Source organism: Sceloporus occidentalis, unplaced genomic scaffold (genome assembly GCF_023333645.1).
Source record: "Sceloporus occidentalis isolate IW3139 unplaced genomic scaffold, rSceOcc1.0.p SCAF_8, whole genome shotgun sequence".
Lineage (NCBI taxonomy): Eukaryota > Metazoa > Chordata > Lepidosauria > Squamata > Phrynosomatidae > Sceloporus > Sceloporus occidentalis.
This window is the reverse complement of record NW_028316988.1, coordinates 44,008,388-44,017,015: the sequence shown is the minus strand read 5'-3', so window position 1 is coordinate 44,017,015 and position 8,628 is coordinate 44,008,388.

Below are 8,628 nucleotides of genomic sequence, written 5' to 3'. Positions count from 1 at the left end.
CTGTGACAAAGCGGGTTTGTCTTTCTCCTTGTTTTTTCACCTGCACGGAAGAGAACAGCTCCATTAGCATTTCCTGTTTATAGTCACAGCAATTACACAAATCACACTTTTACCAAACGGTTACGTAATCTCGATGTAGTATTACATAATGATCTCTGTCCAAACTGGATGCAAATAGAGAGAGAGAGGCAGAGAGGATGCGTACGAATTCAATCCATCATGGCGCAAAGGGGTTTGGTTTGAGTGTTGACTCCGGAGACCAGGGTTCGAATCCTGGCTCGGCCATGAAACCCACTTGGGCAAGTCACATTCTCTCAGCCTCAAAAATCAAAGTTGGCTTCTAATATTTTCAAGCCCCTAGTGATGCCCCTGCTGTATGCCAACGCATACCAAACTCAGAAGGGTTGCAAGTCTATACAAATGCACAATTAAATGCATAAATATAGGATGGGGGACACATGGTTTAACAACAGTCCAGGTGAGAGGCATCTAGGAGTCCTAGTAGACCACAAGTTGAACATGAGTCAACGGTGTGATGCAGCGGCTAAAAAGGCCAATGCGATTCTAGGCGGCATCCGTAGAAGTACAGTATCTAGATCAAGGGAAGTAATTGTGCCACTCTATTCTGCTTTGGTCAGGCCCCACCTGGAATAATATTGTGTTCAGTTCTGGGCAAAACAATTCAAAAAAGGATGTTGAGAAACTGGAGCCATGTGTCCAAAGGAGGGCAAACAAAATGGTGAAGGGTCTGGAAACCATGCCCTATGAGGAAGGACTTAGGGAGCTGGGTACGTTTAGCCTAGATAAGAGAAGGTTAAGAGGTGATAGGATAGCTCTGTTTAAATATTTGAAGGGATGTCATATTGCGAATGGAGCAAGCTTTATTTCTGCTGCTCCAGGGAATAGGACACGGAATGATAGATGCAAAGTATAGGAAAAGAGATTCCACCTTGACATTAGGAGGAACTTCCTGACAGTGGAAGATGCTCCTTCAGAGAGCGGTGAAATCTCCTTCTTTGCAGGTCTATAAACAGAGGCTGGATGGTGTGCTTTGATTGTAAGTTCCTGCATGGCAGAACGGGGTTGGACTGGATGGATCTTGGGGTCCCTTCCAACTCTGATTCTATGATTCAATTAAAGTTGTGCATGTGTGGGTCTGTGCCAGGTGGTTGCCCGAAGGCCGGATCACCCGATGCTCCAAAGCTGCTTACGCATTTCAGGTTCCTGTGACCAACCGGGGATGGGTTCCCTGTAGACCCCAAGCATTAGGCTGAGCTTAACTACATATGGTCACCTCAGGGAGCAGCTGAGCAGATAAGCAGTTGTTACTTAAAGGCCTTCTCTGAGTCATCCTTCCCTACTCTGCCGTTGCGTAAAGGAGTATGTTACGTTGGCCGGCGGCCAAGAGCAGTGTACTCTCTCCCTCCTGTAGCCAAGCAGGAAGCCTGTTTTGTAAGCTAGCATTTGGATAAGGGGAGGATAGGAAAAGAGAAAGCCTACACTTCTAGGGTGTTTGCTAATAGGATTTAAAAAGCCCCGTGGCACCTTGCTTTATGCTCAGGCATAGGCTTTGGTTGCAATTTGTACTAGGACACGATGTGCAAGGCAGTGGTAGCCAGGGAGGACTTTCTGCCTTCACTTAAGACATCTCCAAGTTTATAGTATGAAAAGGTATTAGGAATTATTGTACTGGGGATGATATGGCTGTATGTATCGAACTATATCCTTTTGGACTGATTGATATGTTTTAGCTGCCTTGGGTCCCACAAGGTGCCACAAAAAGACAAATACATCATAAATAACATTTTTTAAATAAATACATAAGTTCTAGGACTTACTGTTTGGTTAGCAATGCACTCAGCTCTTTCTCCTTTCCACTGTCTTCCTATGAAATATCTCTTCGCTTCTTCTTCTCTGGTTCTAGTCTAGCCCAATGGTTCTCCAACTTTAGTGTCCTGGATATTTTGGATTTCATCTCCCAGAGATCTCAGACAGCTTAGCAAAGAATGGCTAATGAGGAAAGACACAGAAAAGGCTGCATTTCTCCCTTTCTTTCCTCTCCCTTTTGCTGAATTAATGGAGATTAAACGGTTTCCAGCAATTGAAGTAAGTTGAGAACAAAGGGGGGAGCAGGAAAAGAAGATTGAAATTGGGATATTTTAAAAGCAACTGGGATGGTAGAGGATTACTTGGGTCTGTCCATCTCAGACTGGGACATTTGGGGAGTATGAATCTGCACATCAGCCAAAACATGGGTTGAACAACATTGTCAACCATTCCTATGTGTCACAGAAACGGTCACTGATTCAGAAACTGATCCTTAAAATAAGGCTCCAACAGACATCAAGAGTACTTACTTGAAAAAGTTTGCAGAGTCAGGATCCATAGAACGTACTGTATATACTCAAGTATAAGTCTAGAAATGTTGGTCCAAAAATTGACCCACCAAACCAAAACTGAGTTGACTTCAGCGTGGGTCAGTGTAACGACTGTACTTTAACTCTTATTTAAAAAGGAACTATTTCCTGGTGAAAGACAAGAGCATTATCTGTCCTGGGTCCAAAGCACACTGCAGTTTGAAACTGCTTTAACACCCAGCCTTTAGGGTGAGTACAAACAGTGATAGCTGCTGGACTTTTATACGATCACTGGCATTGTTTTCCTTTGCTTCATCCTTGAGATCCATTATTACATAGCCCTAGGTTTTACTCTCAGCTTATCCACGGACCATATCAAAATCCATAATCCTGGTCCCAAAACCTGCCCTTGACTTATACATGAGGCTGACTTACAGTCGAGTATATACAGTACTTCGGAGAGGATAGGGTTTTAGGCTAGAAGTGTTTATACTGCGTTTTCAGAAAGACTGTATGTGTGATCAATATAAAAATTGAACCATGTCTCACTACCAGCATCCATTATTTGTTGCTAGAGCTGCCGCTGTGAGTAAGGGCTTGTGCATCTATCCGCTTTTATGCTACCCGATTGATATTTGCAGAGGATACCCTATCCGTCAACCGAATGGGCTCTTGAAAAACTACCCCTCCAGATCTGTTGCGTTAAAGGAAAGGAAAACTCTGACTTCCGGCCATGACAATCACAGTTTTCAATATCGTTGCCAGGTGAAAGGAGGGACAAGGCTGCTGAACCTGTAATACCTTTCTCAGCTGCAAGCAACACCTGATTCTTTCCTTTTGCTGTACAGCCATTCAAGGTACAGGAGCCCTGTACCTCACTTCACCTGGCAACCCTAGCTCTCAAAGAGAGTTTATTCAAATCCGCAAGTTATTGTGAGAGCGGAACAAAAGGAAAGGAAAGGATTACACTGGAAATATGTTATTCAGGGTGGTTGGGTTTTATTTTTTTTAATGCAACGGATCAAGAGAATAAGGGAGGTCTGCATCATCCAGTATTTACAGTAACCATAGCTTCGGATGCTGTGTTGTCAGGGACAACATTTGTTTACTCCCGTTAATCATTTATTCTTGTCCAGATAAGCTTTCCACCAGCTTTCAGAAAAAAACGAGGACTAGAGTAGGTAATATAACACAGTTAGTTATCATTATCAAAGCAATCAATTAAAAAAAAAGACGGAAACCCATTATTTTGGAGAATTAGCTGAGGAAGTCCTGCTCTTTTAGGGCAAGTATACCATGGCTACATCCAGTTGGCATGTGCGGTTGTGAAACTCAACGCCAGGCTGCTATTTCTGGTAGGGTTGCATGTAGACATGGCTGTTGAAGGACTATAGTGTTATAATTGTGTTGTGTGAAAAAGCACTTAGTCTTGGAGCCTTATCACATTAAAAGACAAAAGTGGCAGACAAACGGAGAGAAGCGTGTTTGTCTTTCTGTCTCTTTTCTCTTCCAGTTGTAAAAGCGCGGGAGAAGGTTGTAAAAGTGTCCCTTTTGCCAAGCTGGAAAAATCCATTCAGCAAAAGGGATCTTTTTACCACCCTCTCCCAGCTTTTACAACCAGAAGAGATCTTCCACGTCAAGTGGAGGCAAAATGATAAATGCTCTTCTCTCTGTTTGTATGATGGGTTTGTTTTAAATGCAGTAAGGCTCCCTGTCTTTAAAGTACCTCAAATTGCAAGTGGAAATGAGCCCTAAGACTCTGCTAGAAAGGACCTTCTCTCCCTCTTACTGGGGGTCCTCCCATGAAGGGGGTCTCTTGCTGCTCTGATCAGCCCCCCAATTAATACATAGCTTCTAATATGCCACAGATGAAAACCATGTGTAGCCAAGCAACATCTGAGTGTGATCAAAATGCAAACATTCATAATGAGGTGGAACATGCAAGCTAGGAGAAATTGCAGCAATTTGCTTTTACCTGAGTCTGCTGGGAAGGGCAAGTTTCTGCCCTCTTTTCATGCGCAAACTGTTTTTGGTAGGGTTGCATTGAAGTAAGCTGAGGACAAAGGGAAGAAGTGGGAGGAAAATAGAGGAACTGGGACATTTTGAAATCAGCTGAAAAAGCGGGACAGCAGAGGATTGACAAGGACTGTCCCTTCCAAATCAGGACTGTTAGTAGGTATATTAGCACTAGGAGTGCATCTATGAAGATTATCAGATGGGGGGGGGGGGAGCTGGGAATAAAAGACATACTTCTGGCAAAGTTGAGCAATTGCGCTGAAGACTTTCATTAACATCACGCTTACTCAGGACTTAAACCCATGAAGATTCAGGAATGCTCCTGCAACAAACCATTGACGAGGAAGTCCTGGATCTTCATGGGTCACGTCCTGGACAAGCGCAACATTGCCTGAAAATCTTCAGCTCAATCGTGCAACTTTGCCAGGAGTATGCCTTTTTCTTCCCCAATTTTCCCTCGTCTGGTAATCTCCTACATTGTAAAAACAATGCAGTTTGGCACTACTTTAAGGGCCATGGCTCCATGCTACAGAATCCAGGGATTTGTAGTTTTGTGAGACACCAGCACCTTTTGGCAGAGAAGGCGCAAGACCTTGTAAACTACACGTCCCAGGATTACGTAGGATGGAGCCACAGCATTTAAAGCAGTGTCAAACTGCAGCATTTCTACCGTGTAGATGCACCCCAAGATGGCCACAACAGAGGTTCAATCAGAATCCTTCACTGCCAGGATAGTAAGCTTTAAAATGGGCCTATTTTAACCCCAAACTTTTTGGAAACGTTGGTAGGAATGCTTCCAGGAAACCTTCTTGGTCGTTCCAGAGTCTCCTGTCAACCTTTTAATTTTAATGGAACCACTCCCTTGGGAAATACAGAGTACCTGTCAGGAGAACTTCTGGCGGATGTACTTCTGTGCGTAATGCCTTGAAACTGAGTCAGAGGAGTCACTCGCAGGAAAACAAAAGCAATCTCTCCGCGCCGCTGGAGCTTTTCAACTTTGTCCTGAGTCATCGTGACAAAAGTTTCAGCAGTAGACCTAGGCCATAGGCGGAAACTATAGGCACATGGACTTTGAAAGAGGAGCCAGCTTTGAAAACAAGGCACAGCCTTGGTTCTTGTGTCAAAATGACCTTGCTGGCGCTCTCTGTCCCATGAAGGTGATTCTGACTGGTTCCTCTAAGAATATCTGGCACTGACAAAGAAGAAACACAAAACATTAATGTAAAGTATAAGTTTGGAATAGTCTTACGCATGGGGTGCAATCTAAGTAAGTTGCTCATAGTGAGAAGATGTTCTATTAAAACCAAGGGGCTACAAATATCTCACAAAACTACAAATCCTAGAATTCCTCTGCATTGAGCCGTGGCAGTTGAAGTGGCATCAGACGGCATTAATTCAGCAGCACAGATGAGGCCTAAATCTCTATCAAAAATCTATAGAATGAGATTCTATCCCATCCTTATTATATAAATGTATGTAACATGAATGTACTTAATGTCTACAATTTTGTTTTAACATATTTTAAAATTCAATAAAGATATTTAAAAAAGGAAAGAAACTGGATTATTTCTGCAGTGCAGATTAGACCTAAAATCTCTACTAAAAATCTATAGAATTCTGAAGTCCGGGAGTTGAATTTATACCTTTTAAAGAGAAGATAGAAATTGATATCTCAGTCATTTATCAAACAGCCTCCAAACTATCTGACCATGAGCTTTTTAAGAAAAGAGATCAATGAGAAGAGACATTTTGCGTTACTTTAAAGACAGATTGAGATTTCAAGCCTGGAACCATTTACTTGAGAGCAAGCTCTGTTGAACCCAAAAGGGCTTTTATTTTTCTGGAGGAGGCATGTATGGAACTGTGCCATTTAGTCTTTAACGCATTAAACAATTAGATCACCTTCGTCGGTTTTAGCAATTAGACAAGTTCAAAGTCTCTGGTCCCTTGTATTTTGAGTCGTTTCCTTGAATGCTCGCAGAAACATTACTCACTGTCATCGTTTCTCAGAGGATGTGTGTGTAGACATGTTGTATAAACCTGTCAAACAAAACTAACAAATGTTGCCGTGTTGTTGTTTTTTCATGCTGCCAGTTCATACGTTATTCTGAGCTGGCGAGCGGACAGAAATAAGTTCTCACGCAAATGCCATCTTACATAAGCTGCGTCGAACCCTATGGAGATAAAAAATGTGAGAAAAAAGGAACGCTTCTGTCATTATAGTGCGAATGCGCAAAGATTTTCACATGACATTGCGCTGATCCCGTATTTCTCCCATCATTAACTTGCAACACTCCCGTAACTTCGTATTAACGGGGAAACCCGTTAGTGGTTTTCCGATAGCATAAATGAAGCGCTATCATGAAGATGCAGAAGTCAACATATCATTCGTGCTATCGCGCATCAATCTGGCACATTTTCCGAGACTGCATTACAGTACAGGCAATTCGTTCTCATTGCTACGATTGTTTTTGGAGTGGACTTCTCTCTTATTTTGAGGTGTAGGGCACGATTTTGTTTGAAGTGTATGGAAATAATGTTGTGAAATATATCAAGTTTATTTTGTTCTGTTTGGCACGGAACCATGATTTTCAGACATGCGCAGTAGCACCTAAACAGCGCATGCGTGAAACGTTCAATGGCAATATATTAACAATAAGAAGAATGGATGTATGTAGAATGCAATTGCATTTCTCTGCTGTTTTTTTATTGTCATCATCATGCCATTGCGTAACTGCTCCTTCTCCTCTTCCTCCTCCTCCTCTCCTTCTCCATCCTCTTCCTCCTGCTCCTCCTCTTTTCTTTCTCCATCTCCTTCATCTTCCTCCTCCTCCTGTTCTTCTTGTTCTTATTCCACTTCCTCCTCTTCCTCTTCTCCTCTTTCCCCTTCTTCTTCTTTTTCTTTCCTCTCCTTGTCCTTCCCCTTCATCTTCCTTTTCCTCCTCATCTTCTCCTTTTTCCTCTTCCTCTCCCTTCTTTATCTTCCTCCTCCTCCTTGTTAATACCATAAGCTAACAGCATGAGAGCTAAAAGTATAAAATGAATGTTTGGGAATAATGGTAGGAAGTCTCTTTGTGCCGTTTGTGTCTTTCTAGGCCTTTTTCCTCCGCACACGTCCATATTCCTTTCATGCCTTGAAGTTTCTTCCTTATGAGCATATGGAAAACACACCACTTTTGCTTTGGGTAAGCGCTCCCTGGCTTGCTCAAACATGTTAATTACTCATTTATGTTACTGATGTGATGAGGAATGTACTCTGCCGGCCGTTGTTCATTTGGGATCTTAAGTGGGGAGAGAAAACCTTTGGTGTTACATATCCCACTAAAAAGTATCGCCCACAGCTTCGCTATTGCTCATCTCTGCTGCTTTTCCCTCCTGGTTTTGATGTGAGAAAATTCAATTTGTAAAGGACAGCATGCTCCTTTTGTAATTTGGGGAGCTGATTGCTAGAACATGGAGATGCCCTTTACTGTTCCGTTTTATTTGATAGCCTTCTTATATCTTCTGGGAAGACTGTGAAATGGTTGGATGTGCCGTTTCATTGCTAATAGATAACATTTGGAATCAGAAGCAGGGAATGCACAGTACTTGCCTGTCAATTAGAAGAGGGGTGAGAACTGTGCAGCCTTCCAAAGGCAGCCATACTACAGCTCCCAGCATTCCTTGCCATTGGTATGCTGCCTAAGACTGCTAGGAATTGCAGTCCAACAACACATGGAGGGTCCCCATAATTCTTACCCAGGAGGGCTTCTCCTAATGGGGCAAATACAGCACCAGGTTGTGATATTTGTTCCTCAAGTTCTTTTTTAAAGCCAAATTGGATTTCTTTTATTTTGGACTGTTTTCCTGATCTGCTGTGATGTTCCAATATATGGGCACCTGTTGTTGTGCAATGGTGGAATGACAGAAGCACCATGGTCCAGCTTGCAGTGGGCACTGATGCTCATTGGGGTGCTCCCTAATGTACATCTGGACACTAGTTAGGAAGTGCCAGAATGCAGGAGAAGTGTCCTGTGATGCACATTTGAAGAAGCCAATGCACATCAGAAATATATGAGCACATTAGAAGTGCCTAATGCATAACTGAAGACACCAGTGAGCATCAGAAGTGCCAGATGCCGAACTGAAGATGCCAGTGAGGATCAGAAATGCCTGTTGTGCATCAGAAGTGCCTGATGCCCAATTGAAGAGGCCAATGAGGATCAGAAGTGCCTGACGCCTAACTGAAGAGGCCAGTGCATATTAGAAGTGCCTG